The sequence below is a fragment of the Scyliorhinus canicula genome, chromosome 7 (genome assembly GCF_902713615.1).
Source record: "Scyliorhinus canicula chromosome 7, sScyCan1.1, whole genome shotgun sequence".
Classification (NCBI taxonomy): Eukaryota; Metazoa; Chordata; class Chondrichthyes; order Carcharhiniformes; family Scyliorhinidae; genus Scyliorhinus; species Scyliorhinus canicula.
The window spans coordinates 107,670,576-107,683,866 of record NC_052152.1 but is presented as its reverse complement, the minus strand read 5'-3'; the positions used below and the strand labels follow the sequence as shown (position 1 = coordinate 107,683,866).

The 13,291-nt window shown below is 59.3% G+C and overlaps 1 protein-coding gene across 3 annotated transcripts in view; it reads left to right on the top strand.

Annotated features, from left to right (window-relative positions):
* The first annotated feature begins 6,606 nt into the window (after positions 1-6,606).
* The window catches only part of fndc3a (fibronectin type III domain containing 3A), a 333,055-nt gene continuing 326,370 nt past the window's right edge, over positions 6,607-13,291 (top strand). For all 3 annotated transcript variants that reach the window (XM_038802629.1, XM_038802625.1, XM_038802621.1), the window contains exon 1: positions 6,607-6,750. The gene's annotated coding sequence lies outside the window, so the exon portion shown is untranslated. The remainder of the gene's footprint in view (positions 6,751-13,291) is intronic.

Below are 13,291 nucleotides of genomic sequence, written 5' to 3'. Positions count from 1 at the left end.
TTAGACCGTTACCTGCTGCCCAGGATAGAGCTTCTATAGGCTACATTGGCTGGTGGATCAAAATTCACTAAACTTGACATGAGCAATGCCTATTTGCAGCTATGTTTTGATAAGGCCTCATGGATGTATGTAGTTATCAACACACACAAGTACATCTGACAGCAGCTGAGAGGAACTATGTGCAAATTGAGGAGAGCCTGGCCATTGATTTTCAGCATGATGCACGATCAGTTGCACAAAGACGAGAGTTGAATACAACTGAGGCTTTATTACACTAAGATGTGTGGCCTCGAACAGCAGCTGGCAAAATGGCTGCTGTACGGGGAGCACACATATTTATACTTCACCTACTGGCGGAACCAGCAGGCAGGGTCTACCCCCATACCTGTAGTACAGGACCTTACCATACATGCCCTAATATATACAGCAGTGGTTACTACCACATTCATCCCCTGTTAAAATTGAGTCCGGCAGGGGTGGTGGAGATCTATATACAGCACAAGTTTAATATACAGAGAAAAAAATTTTGAGTCCAGAACCAATTACAGCTTCAGCCGATCCGGAGCCTTGATCTGACGTTGGAAGCGATGCAGTGGTGGCGGCGATTCTGGTGTTGGTCGGGTCCTTGGTGACTCCGGGAGCGTGCCGAGATCCTCTTCATCCTCGGGTGTGGGCAGGGGAGTACGGATGGTCCTGGGGGGGGGGGGGGGGGGTTGCTGCTGGGTGCGCCGGGGAGGGGAGGGTGGCGGTGTGTGTGTCTGGAACCTGCTGGTGCCAGGTCCCTGTGAGAGACAATATCTTGGTGGCCGTTGGGGTACGCTACGTAGGTATACTGGGACTTATCATAGATTATCATAAAATTTACAGTGCAGAAGGAGGCTATTCGGCCCATCGAGTCTGCACTGGCTCTTGGAAAGAGCACCCTACCCAAGGTCAACACCTCTACCTATCCCCATAACTCAGTAAAATCACTCAACACTAAGGGCAATTTTGGACACCAAGGGCAATTTATCATGGCCAATCCACCTAACCTGCACATCTTTGGACTGTGGGATGAAACCGGAGCACCCGGAGGAAACCCACGCACACACGGGGAGGATGTGCAGACTCCGCACAGACAGTGACCCAAGCCGGAATTGAACCTGGGACCCTGGAGCTATGAAGCAATTGTGCTATCCACAATGCTACCGTGCTGCCCTCTCAACCAATGGGTCTGCCTTGTGGAGCTGCATGTGCTTACGGAGGAGAACGGGTCCTGGAGCTGCCAGCCATGTTGGGAGCAAAACCCCGGAGGTGGACTTCCTAGGGAAGGCAAAGAGACGTTCATGGGAAGTTTCGTTAGTCGCAGTGCACAGAAGCGACCAAATGGAGTGAAGGGCGTCGGGAAGGACCTCCTGCCAGCGGGAGGCCGGGGGATTTCTGGATCGTAGGGCCAGCTGGACGGCCTTCCATACCGTCCCATTCTCCCGCTCCACCTGCCCGTTTCCCCGGGGGTTGTAGCTGTCAGCCTGCTCGAAGCAATGCCCCTGTTGAGCAGGTACTGGTGCAGCTCATCGCTCATAAATGAGGATCCCTGGTCGCTGTGGATGTAGGCGGAAAACCGAACAGAGTGAAGTTGGTGTTGAGGGCTTTGATGATGGTGGCAGACGTCATGTCGGGGCATGGGATGGCGAAGGGGAATCTTGAGTACGCGTCGACCACATTGAGAAAGTACATGTTGCGGTCGGTGGAGGGGAGGGACCCTTTGAAGTCCACGCTGAGGCGTTCAAAGGGGCGGGAGGCCTTCACCAGGCACGCATGGTCTGGCCGGTAGAAGTGCGGTTTACACTCCGCGCAGACCTGGCAGTCTCTAGTGACAGCCCAGACTTCCTCGATGGAGTAGGGCAGATTGCGGGCCTTTATGAAGTGATAAAAGTGGGTGACCCCTGGGTGACAGGGATCGTCGTGCAGGGTGCGGAGTCGGTCCACTTGTGCGCTGGCACATGTACCTTGGGATATGCCATCGAGGGACTCGTTGAGCTTAACGGGGCGATACAAAATCTCGTAATTGTAGGTGATTGCAGGCCTGGTGAGCCTCGGACGTCAGTGGCAAAGCGGTGGATTGAATGAGTGGGCGGGCCTTGTCCACATAGTTAAGGACCACTGACAAGAAGAACGCCAGCCATCGTTTGAGGGCCTTGGGGCAGTGGGGGAGGGGGAGTTCCATGAGGGGGCGCATGCGATCGGGGTCGGGTCCTAGAACTTCGTTCTGAACCACATAGCCGAGGATGGCTAATCGGTCCGTGCTGAACACACACTTCTCCTTGTTGTAGGTTAGGTTGAGGAGTTTGGCGGTGTGGAGGAATTTGGAAAGGTTAGCGTTGTGGTCTTGCTGGTCGTCGCTGCAGATGGTGACGTTATCCAGGTACGGGAAAGTGGCCCGCAGTCTGTACCGGTCAACCATTCGGTCCATCTCCCGTTGGAAGACTGAGACCCTGTTAGTGACGCCGAAGGGAACCCTAAGGAAGTGGTAAAGGCGGCCGTCCGCCTCATACATGGTGTACTGGCAGTCTGCCTTGCGAATGGGGAGCTGGTGGTAGGCAGATTTCAGGTCCACTGTCGAGAAGACCCGGTACTGTGCAATCTGATTGACCATATCAGATATACGTGGGAGGGGGTACACGTCGAGCTGCATGTGCCGATTGATGGTCTGACTGTAGTCAACGACCATCCCGTTTCTCTCCCCAGTTTTCACCACTACCACGGGCTCTCCAGGAGCTGTTGCTGGCCTCGATAATACCTAACAGCAGCAGCCGCTGGACCTCAAATCTGATGAAGGTCCTGTCCTGGGCACTGTACCGTCTGTTCCTGGTGGCGAAGGGTTTGCAATCCGGGGTGAGGTTCGCAAACGGAAGGTGGTCGACCTTAAGGGTCGTGGGGCCGCATACAGTAAGGGGTGGTAGGGGTCCGCCAAATTTAAGGGTTAGGCTCTGGAGGTTGCACTGGAAGTCCAGGCCGAGTAGCAAGGGAGCGCAGAGGTTGGGGAGGACATAGAGCCGGAAGCCACTGAACTCTACGCCCTGGATGGTGAGGGTGGCGGTATAGTACCCCCGGATTGCCACAGTGTGGGACCCATGGACCGCACGTTGCGGGGGCTGGACAAGATGGCGGCGCCCATGGGCCGCACGTTGCGGGGGCTGGGCAAGATAGTGGCGCCCATGGACCGCACGTGGACTGAGAGGGGTAGATGATGGCGCCCACTGGCTGTGCGTGGACCGGGGAGGTGAAGATGGCGGCGGCCACTCGCCGCGCGTGGTCCGGGACGAAGATGGCGACACCCATTGTGTGTAGGTCAGGGGGGAGGGGGCGATAGCGGCGACTGCGCGGGCCTGGCACACCGCGGCGAAGTGCCCCTTTTTGCCGCAAGCCTTGCAAATGGCAGTGCGGGCCGGGCAGCGTTGGCGGGGGTGCTTCTGATGGCCGCAGACGTAACATTGGGGACCCCGGGGTGCGCGCGTTGGCATGTGGCGCGGGCGTACTGGCTGGGTAAAGCTCCGGCTGGGGCGGCCGTCTGTGGGGTCCACGAGGGATAGGAGGGGTGGGCCGCGTGGCCGGAGGGGTTGGCCTGAGCATTACGTGAGGCGACCGTCATGGAGAGTGCTAGCTTTTTAGTCTCAGCTAGTTCGAGCGTGGCCCCTTCTAGCAGTCTTTGGCGTATGAGGTCCGACCCAATCTCTGTTACAAACGCATCGCGCATAAGAAGGTTGGAATGTTCGGTGGCTGTAACGGCCTGACAGTCACAGTCCCGGATGAGTGGGATTAGGGCCTGCCAGAAGTCTTCTATGGACTCACCAAGGTGTTGAGAGTGAGTGGCGAGTATGTGCCTGTCGAAGAGTGTGTTCGTTTTCTGTGCGTAGTTTTCTTTGAGGAGCACTATGGCGTCTGCGTAGTTCGGGGCGTCCTGGATCAGCGGAAACATGCTGGAGCTCAACCTTGAGTACAGGATCTGTATCTTCTGAGCCTCTGTCGGAGGGGTAGTCGCTGGGTTGATATAGGCCTCGAAGCAATTAAAGTCCTTTTTGGAGTCGCTTGAGTGCGGATCCAGCTGCAGGCGATCTGGTTTGATTCGGAGGTCCATCTTTTAGAAAATTTTACTGCAATAAATTGATGCACGATCAATTGTACAAAGACTAAGGTTGGATACAAGTGTGGCTTTATTGCAGTAAGATGTGTGACCTCCCACAGCAGCTGGCGAAATGGCTGCCGAACAGAGGACACGCATATTTATACTCCTCCTACTGGGCGGAGCCAGCAGGCAGGGGCTACCGGCGAACCTGTAGTACAGGTCCTACCTTACATCACCTAATACAGGTGTAACAGTGGTTTACCACAGGGGTGGGCCGTGCGTTCGGGGCATACGCCTGTATATTGCGTGAGGCGACTGAGCGAGAGCGCTAGTTTTTTGGTCGCCGCGAGATTGAGGGTCGCCCATTCTAAGAGTCACTGGTGGATGTAGGCTGACCCTATGCCTGTAATGAACATGTCTCTAAGTAGCAGGTCAGAGTGTTCAGCAGCTGAAACGGCCAGGCAATCACAGTTTCTCACTAGGAGTTGCAGGGCTTGCCAGAAATCTTCCACAGACTCACCGGGGAGTTGATGCCGCGTAGCGAGGAGGTGCCTGGCGTAGATTCTGTTGGTCTGCTGAGTGTAGTTCTCCTTCAGTAGCGCCATGGCCTCAGCGTAGGTCGGCACGTCCCGGATGAGGGGGAAGATGTGTGAGCTCAGCCGCGTGAAAAGGATCTGGAGCTTCTTTGCCTCTGAGGGTGGTTCAGTCGCAGATCCGATGTATGCCTTGAAGCAGGCTAGTCAATGTGCGAAGGCCGACTTGGCATTGTCTGCTTGAGGGTGCAGCTGCAGGCGATCAGGCTTGATGTGGAGATCCATCGTTTTAAAATCTCTGCGTAATAAATTGATGCACTATCAATTATGACGAGATGAGAGTAGAGAGTAATCGAGGCTTTATTACACAGAGATGTGGAGCATCCCGCAGCTGCTGCCGAAATGGCTGCAGCTCGGAGAGCCCACACATTTATACTCCGCCTACTGGGCGGAGCCAGCAGGCAGGGATCTATCCCCGTACCTGTAGTACAGGGGCCTTACCGAAATACCCTTGTATGCAGTGTACACAATACAATAGTGGTGACTACCACATGCACTGTAAATTCTACGAATCTAAATCCACTCCTGAAGGTCTGTCCATCGTGTTGTACCCCGAAAGAGATCGGCCCTGGATCCTCCGGTTCCACTGCCGGTACAACCTGCTGCGACAGCTTTGGTTTCCTGTGAAGCTGACATGCCCGACGTCCTGTCCTCAGAAGACTCCAAGATCGTGAGGCAAACGTCTGGGATCTCCGGAGCCGACGTTGTGGTTCTGCTGCCCTCAGCTGAAAATCCACCCAGGTGTTCCTCCTGTAAATGTTGTTTGCCAGCAAGGTACACAACAGCCAATCCTACTCCTCCACTCAATGGCAACTTTGAAGAGCCGAAATGTCTTTGTCATCCGACTGCTGCGAGTTCTTACCGGTTTCTTCTTCTTCGTCAACAATTTTTGCAACTTTGTCGTCTTCTCCTCATCATCGTCCTTCGAGAGGGCCTTCGAACTTTGGGGTGGGGGGGGGGGGGGGGAGGAGAAAGGACTTTAATGACCAACATGGGACATATAGTGTTGTTTTCCTCGTGCTTCTTGAGGAGTACCAGCTCGCCTGCTAGAGGCAGGATAGTTTTCCTATACTTTCCTATACGGTAGCATGGTGGTTAGCATAAATGCTTCACAGCTCCAGGGTCCCAGGTTCGATTCCCGGCTGGGTCACTGTCTGTGCGGAGTCTGCACGTCCTCCCCGTGTGTGCGTGGGTTTCCTCCGGGTGCTCCGGTTTCCTCCCACAGTCCAAAGATGTGCGGGTTAGGTGGATTGGCCATGCTAAATTGCCCGTAGTGTCCTAAAAAGTAAGGTTAAGGGGGGGGGGGGGTTGTTGGGTTACGGGTATAGGGTGAATACGTGTGTTTGAGTAGGGTGATCATTGCTCGGCACAACATCGAGGGCCGAAGGGCCTGTTCTGTGCTGTACTGTTCTTTGTTCTATGTATAAAAGGTCGGCCAATCTGGAACCGACCAACAGGAGAGAGTACCTGGTGAGGTTCTACCCGTACTCATGTATATAATTGTTGTAAAATAAATGTTGTTTTAGGTACTTTGGACTCGCTGAGTCTTATTAAAACACTATTTCAAAGAGCAGGGGATAATTTCCTTGAAACCTGGCCAATATTCATCCCTCAATTCACAACATAAAAACATAAAACGGCCACTGACAAAGACTGTTTTTGGAAATTTGTTTGGCACAAATTGACTATAGTACTCAGTACATTACAATAGTGAGTATATTAGAAAAGTGTTTAATTCGTTGTAAAGAGGCTTGTGTGGTCCTGGTGATGGGTAAGGTGCGATCCAACTGAAGTTTCTTGTTGTCTCCCCTGACAGCTCGAGCTGCTGATAGTCTCCAGGCCGCGCAGGCGCGCTGCGGCTGGACGATGGCGGTCGCGCAGGCGCGCTGCGGCTGGACGATGGCGGTCGCGCAGGCGCGCTGCGGCTGGACGATGGCGGCCGCGATGACAGTTGGTGCCGGCTGAAGGTGCCGCTTCCCCACCGAGGAGATGAAAGAGCCGCACCAAGTGGAATCCCGTTCCAGAAAGCACAGCTCGGCTTGGCTTCCCGGGGTAAGTCAAGATGGAGCCGACTCGATAGACGGGGAGGGGTGGAAGAGGAGGAGGAGGCACGAGAGGAGGAGGGGGCACGAGAGGGAGGAGGAGGGGGCACGAGAGGGAGGAGGAGGGGGCACGAGAGGGAGGAGGAGGGGGCACGAGAGGGAGGAGGAGGGGGCACGAGAGGGAGGAGGAGGAGGAGGCACGAGAGGGAGGAGGAGGAGGAGGCACGAGAGGGAGGAGGAGGAGGAGGCACGAGAGGGAGGAGGAGGAGGAGGCACGAGAGGGAGGAGGAGGGGGCACGAGAGGGAGGAGGAGGAGGAGGAACGAGAGGAGGAGGGGGCACGAGAGGGAGGAGGAGGGGGCACGAGAGGGAGGAGGAGGGGGCACGAGAGGGAGGAGGAGGAGGAACGAGAGGAGGAGGGGGCACGAGAGGGAGGAGGAGGGGGCACGAGAGGGAGAAGGAGGGGGCACGAGAGGGAGGAGGAGGGGGGCACGAGAGGGAGGAGGAGGGGGCACGAGAGGGAGGAGGAGGGGGCACGAGAGGGAGGAGGAGGAGGAGGCACGAGAGGGAGGAGGGAGGGGGGCACGAGAGGAGGAGGAGGGGAGTGAGGAGGAGGCGGGGCACGTGAGAGGAGGAGGAGGGGGCACGAGAGGGAGGAGGAGGGGGCACGGGGAGGAGGGGGAGGAGGGGGCACGAGAGGGAGGAGGAGGAGGAGGCACGAGAGGGAGGAGGAGGGGGCACGAGAGGGAGGAGGAGGAGGAGGACGAGAGGAGGGGGGGCACGAGAGGGAGGAGGAGGAGGGGGCACGAGAGGGAGGAGGAGGGGGCACGAGAGGGAGGAGGAGGCAGGAGGAGGAGGGGGCACGAGAGGGAGGAGGAGGAGGAGGAGGAGGGGGCACGAGAGGGAGGAGGAGGAGGAGGGGGCACGAGAGGGAAGAGGAGGAGGGGGCACGAGAGGGAAGAGGAGGAGGGGGCATGAGAGGGAGGAGGAGGAGGGGGCACGAGAGGGAGGAGGAGGAGGCACGAGAGGGAGGAGAAGGAGGAGGCACGAGAGGGAGGAGGAGGGGGCACGAGAGGGAGGAGGAGGGGGCACGAGAGGGAGGAGGAGGAATGAAATGAAAATCGCTTATTGTCACGAGTAGGCTTCAAATGAAGTTACTGTGAAAAGCCCCTAGTCGCCACATTACAGCGCCTGTTCGGGGAGGCTGTTACAGGAATTGAACAGTGCTGCTGGCTTGCCTTGGTCTGCTTTCAAAGCCAGCGATTAGCCCTGTGAGCACGAGAGGGAGGGGGAGGATGAGGGGGGGCACGAGAGGGAGGAGGAGGAGGGAGGCACGAGAGGGAGGAGGAGGAGGGAGGCACGAGAGGGAGGAGGAGGAGGGGGGCATGAGGAGGAGGAGGGGGCACGAGAGGGAGGAGGAGGGGGCACGAGAGGGAGGAGGAGGGGGCACGAGAGGGAGGAGGAGGGGGCACGAGAGGGAGGAGGAGGAGGGGGCACGAGAGGGAGGAGGAGGGGGCACGAGAGGGAGGAGGAGGGGACACGAGAGGGAGGAGGAGGAGGAGGGGGCACGAGAGGGAGGAGGAGGAGGAGAGGGAGGAGGAGAAGGAGGGGGCACAAGAGGGAGGAGGAGGAGGGGGCACGAGAGGGAGGAGGAGGAGGAGGGGGCACGAGAGGGAGGAGGAGGAGGAGGGGGCACGAGAGGGAGGAGGAGGTGGGGGCACGAGAGGGAGGAGGAGGAGGCACGAGAGGGAGGAGGAGGAGGAGGGCACGAGAGGGAGGAGGAGGAGGGGGCACGAGAGGGAGGAGGAGGAGGAGGGGGCACGAGAGGGAGGAGGAGGAGGAGGGGGCACGAGAGGGAGGAGGAGGAGGGGGCACGAGAGGGAGGAGGAGGAGGGAGGCACGAGAGGGAGGAGGAGGGGGCACGAGAGGGAGGAGGAGGGGGGCACGAGAGGGAGGAGGAGGAGGCACGAGAGGGAGGAGGAGGGGGCACGAGAGGGAGGAGGAGGGGGCACGAGAGGGAGGAGGAGGGGGCACGAGAGGGAGGAGGAGGAGGGGGCATGAGAGGGAGGAGGAGGAGGGGGCACGAGAGGGAGGAGGAGGAGGCACGAGAGGGAGGAGGAGGAGGAGGCACGAGAGGGAGGAGGAGGGGGCACGAGAGGGAGGAGGAGGGGGCACGAGAGGGAGGAGGAGGAATGAAATGAAAATCGCTTATTGTCACGAGTAGGCTTCAAATGAAGTTACTGTGAAAAGCCCCTAGTCGCCACATTCCAGCGCCTGTTCGGGGAGGCTGTTACAGGAATTGAACAGTGCTGCTGGCTTGCCTTGGTCTGCTTTCAAAGCCAGCGATTAGCCCTGTGAGCACGAGAGGGAGGGGGAGGATGAGGGGGGGCACGAGAGGGAGGAGGAGGAGGGAGGCACGAGAGGGAGGAGGAGGAGGGGGGCATGAGGAGGAGGGGGGCACGAGAGGGAGGAGGAGGGGGCACGAGAGGGAGGAGGAGGGGGCACGAGAGGGAGGAGGAGGGGGCACGAGAGGGAGGAGGAGGAGAGGGCACGAGAGGGAGGAGGAGGGGGCACGAGAGGGAGGAGGAGGGGACACGAGAGGGAGGAGGGGACACGAGAGGGAGGAGGGGACACGAGAGGGAGGAGGAGGCGACACGAGAGGGAGGAGGAGCAGGGGTGCACGAGGAGGAGCAGGGGGGCACGAGAGGGGGGGGGAGGAGGAGGAAGAAGGGTGACACGAGAGGGTGGAGGAGGGGGGCCACGAGAGGGAGGAGGATGAGGGGGGCACGAGAGGGAGGAGGAGGATGGGGGGCACGAGGAGGAGGAGGGGGGCACGAGAGGGAGGAGGGGGGCATGAGAGGGAGGAGGAGGAGGGGGCCACGAGAGGGAGGAGGAGGTGGGGCACGAGAGGGAGGAGGAGGTGGGGCACGAGAGGGAGGAGGAGGAGGGGAGGCACGAGAGGGAGGAGGAGGAGGGGAGGCACGAGAGGGAGGAGGAGGGGGGCACGAGAGGGAGGAGGAGGAGGACGGCATGAGAGAGAGGAGGAGGAGGAGGGGGGCACGACGCAGTTGGAGGAGGAGGGGGCACGAGAGGGAGGGGGTGAGGAGGAAGGGAGGCGAGGAGGGCGTGAGAAGGTTAGGGGTGGGGCATAAGGAGGGGAGGATGTGTGAAGCGGAAGGGGTGTGAAGAGGAGGGATGGGGGCGCGAGGAGGAGCGGAGAAAGGGTGTGAGGGGGAGGGATGGGTGTGAGGAGGATAGAAGGGGATGTGGGGAGGATGGAAGGGGGTGTTGGGAGGGAGGCCTGAGGAGGAGGGGAGGGGACGTGAGCGTAGGGGAGGTGGGAGTGAGGAGGATGGTTTAGGAGAAGGGGTAAGGAGGAGGGAAGGGGGCGTGAGCAGGGGGAGTGAGAAGGGGAGGGGGCATGAGGAGGTATCGAGGGGATACATGAGGTACATGTGGAGGAGTGGAGGGGAGGGGCTGTGAGGGGAGGGTGGTGTGAGGAGCAGGAGATGGTATTTGAGGAGAGGGGGTGTGAGGAGGAGGGTGGCCTGAGGAGGGCCCATGAGGAGGAGGGCAGGGGGGGCGTGAGGAGGAGGGGAGGGGGGCGTGAGGAGGAGGGGAGAGGAGCGTGAGGAGGAGGGGAGGGGGGCGTGAGGAGGAGGGGAGAGGAGCGTGAGGAGGAGGGGAGGGGGGCATTAATAGGAGGGGAGGGGGGGCGTGAGGAGGAGGGGAGGGGAGCGTGAGGAGGAGGAGGGGAAGAAGGGCGTGAGGAGGAGGGCAGGGGGCGTGAGGGGGAGGGGAGCGTGGGAAGGAGGGCGTGAGGAGGAGGGGAGGGGGGCGTAAGGGGGAGGGGAGGGGGGGCGTAAGGGGGAGGGGAGGGGGGAGCGTGAGGAGGAGGGGAGGGGAGTGTGAGGAGGAGGGGAGGGGGAGCGTGAGGAGGAGGGGAGGGGGAGCGTGAGGAGGAGGGGAGGGGGAGCGTGAGGAGGAGGGGAGGGGGCGTGAGGAGGAGGGGAGGGGGGCGTAAGGGGGATGGGGATGGGGAGCGTGAGGGGGAGCGTGAGGAGGAGGGGAGGGGGAGCGTGAGGAGGAGGGGAGGGGGGCGTGAGGAGGAGGGGAGGGGGCGTGAGGAGGAGGGGAGGGGGCGTGAGGAAGAGGGGAGGGGGCGTGAGGAGGACGGGGGCTGAGGAGGAGGTGTAGGGGTAGAGGTGTCGTGAGGAGAAGGGGAGGGGGCGTGAGGAGGAGGGGAGGGAGCGTAAGAGGAGGGGAGAGGGGCGTGAAGAGGAGGGGAGAGGGGCGTGAGGAGGAGGGGAGGGGGCGTGAGGAGGAGGGGAGGGGGCATAAGGCGGAGGGGAGTGGGCGTGAGGAGGAGGGGGGCTGAGGAGGAGGGGAAGGGGTAGAGGTGGCGTGAGGAGGAGGGGAGGGGAGGGGGCGTGAGGAGGAGGGGGCTGAGGAGGAGGGGGGCTGAGGAGGAGGGGAAGGGGTAGAGGTGGCGTGAGGAGGGGGGAGGGGGAGTGAGGAGGAGGGGAGAGGGCGTGAGGAGGAGGGGAGAGGGGCGTGAGGAGGGGGAGGGGGAGTGAGGGGGAGGGGGCATGAGGAGGAGGGGGGCTGAGGAGGAGGGGGAAGGGGTAGAGGTGGCGTGAGGAGGAGTGGAGAGGGGTGTGAGGAGGAGGGGAGGGGGTAGAGGTGGCGTGAGGAGGAGGGAAGGGGGCGTGAGGAGGAGGGGAGGGGTAGAGGGGGCGTGAGGGGAGAGGGGGCGTGAGGAGGAGGGGAGGGGTGCGTGAGGAGGAGGAGACGGGGGAGAGGGGTGGGAGTAGGAGGAGGGCCGAGGGGGTGCATGGGGATGAGAGGGTGGCGTGAGGAGGATGGAAGGGCAGGGGGTGTGTGGAGGAGCAGGAGAGGGGGGTTTGAATAGCAGGAGGGGGGTGTGAGGGGGAGGAGGGGAGGGAAGATGGGGCTGTAAGGAGGAGGGGATGGTGGCGGGAGGGGAGGGGGTGAGGAGGAGGGTGAGGAGGAGGAGATGGCAGGGCATGAGGGGAGGAGATATTACCTGACAGCTGCCGTAGCTTAACAAACGGTCCTCTGAGGCCACCTCAAGGACACATTCTTCAACCGCCTTGCTAAAACCTTTGCCAGGACCTTCACATCAACATTTAATAAGGAGATGGGCCTAGCCACACTCAGTTAGGACTTTATCCTTCTTTGGGATCGATATAATAGAAGCTTCTGCCAGTGTGGCTGCCAACTTCCCCCTCCGCCAAAGATTCATTATACATATCCAGGAGTTGGGGTGCCAATTCTGACAAAAGCGCTTGTAAAGTTCAAGCGGGAAGCCATCCGGCCCTGATGCCTTCCCCGATTGCATCAGCCCCATACATTCCATTATCTCCTGCAACCTCACTGGTATTTCCAATCCCTGTCTCTTCCCATTCTCCACTTACGGAAACACCAACCCATCCAAAAAATTCCCCATATCTGCGTCCTACCCTGGGGCTCAGATCTATACAGCTCCAAATAGAAGGCCTCAAATGCCTCATTAATTTTTTTCTGGCGTCGTCACCAACCACCCTCCTGCTCCCTCACCGTTGCAATTTCACGAACAGCAGTCTGACGCCTCAATTGATTGGTGAGCAGCTTCCTGGGCTTCTCCCCATAATCATATGACCCCCCCTTGATCGGCAAAGCTGACCCACCGCCTTCCCTATTGTCAACTGGTCAAACTGCCTCTGCCATTTCTTCCTTTCTGCCAACAGCTGTTTCGTCTGGGCCCCCTAGTACCTCCGGTCCACCTCTACAATCACCTCCACCAACCCCTGTCTCTCGTTTTATCCCTATGGGCCTTATAAGAAATAACCTCCTGCCAGACCATTGTCTTCAATGCCTCCCAGAGCGTGGAGGCCGAAACCTTCCCGTTCTGAATACGCTCTACATAATTCTTTATCGGCAAAGCCACCTTTCCGCTGAACTTTTTATCTGCCAGGAGCCCTGAGTCCAACCTCCACCCTGGTCTCTGTGCCATCATGTTTTGAACCTCGCGTCCACTTAATGCGGTGCATGATCCAAAATTATCCCTGCATATTCCACCCCCATGACCTCCGACAGCATCGTCTGCCCCACCACAAATAAATCAATTTGTGAGTATACCCGATGTACATGGGAGAAGGAGAACTCCCTCGCTCCCCGGTGCCTGAACCTCCACGGATCCCCCCCCAGAAAAAAATGTGGATCATAAATACCCCAAGTTCCTTTGTCGTCCCCGACTTGACGATTGACTTGGGGCCAGACCTATCCACCCTAGGATCCAACATAATTAAAATCGTCCCGCATAATCAACTGACGGGAATCCAAGTCCGAGATAGATGCTACCAGCTTCTTAACATAGTCTGTGTTGTGCCAATTAGGTGCAAATACGTTCACTAAGACCATCAACGCTCCCGCCAGGACCCCTCTTCATCAACAACTGCTCCCCAGGTCCCGCACCTCCCCAGCCATCACAAATGCCACCTACTTATTAAATAGGATCACAACCCCCTCAATTTAGAGTCAAAACCCAAA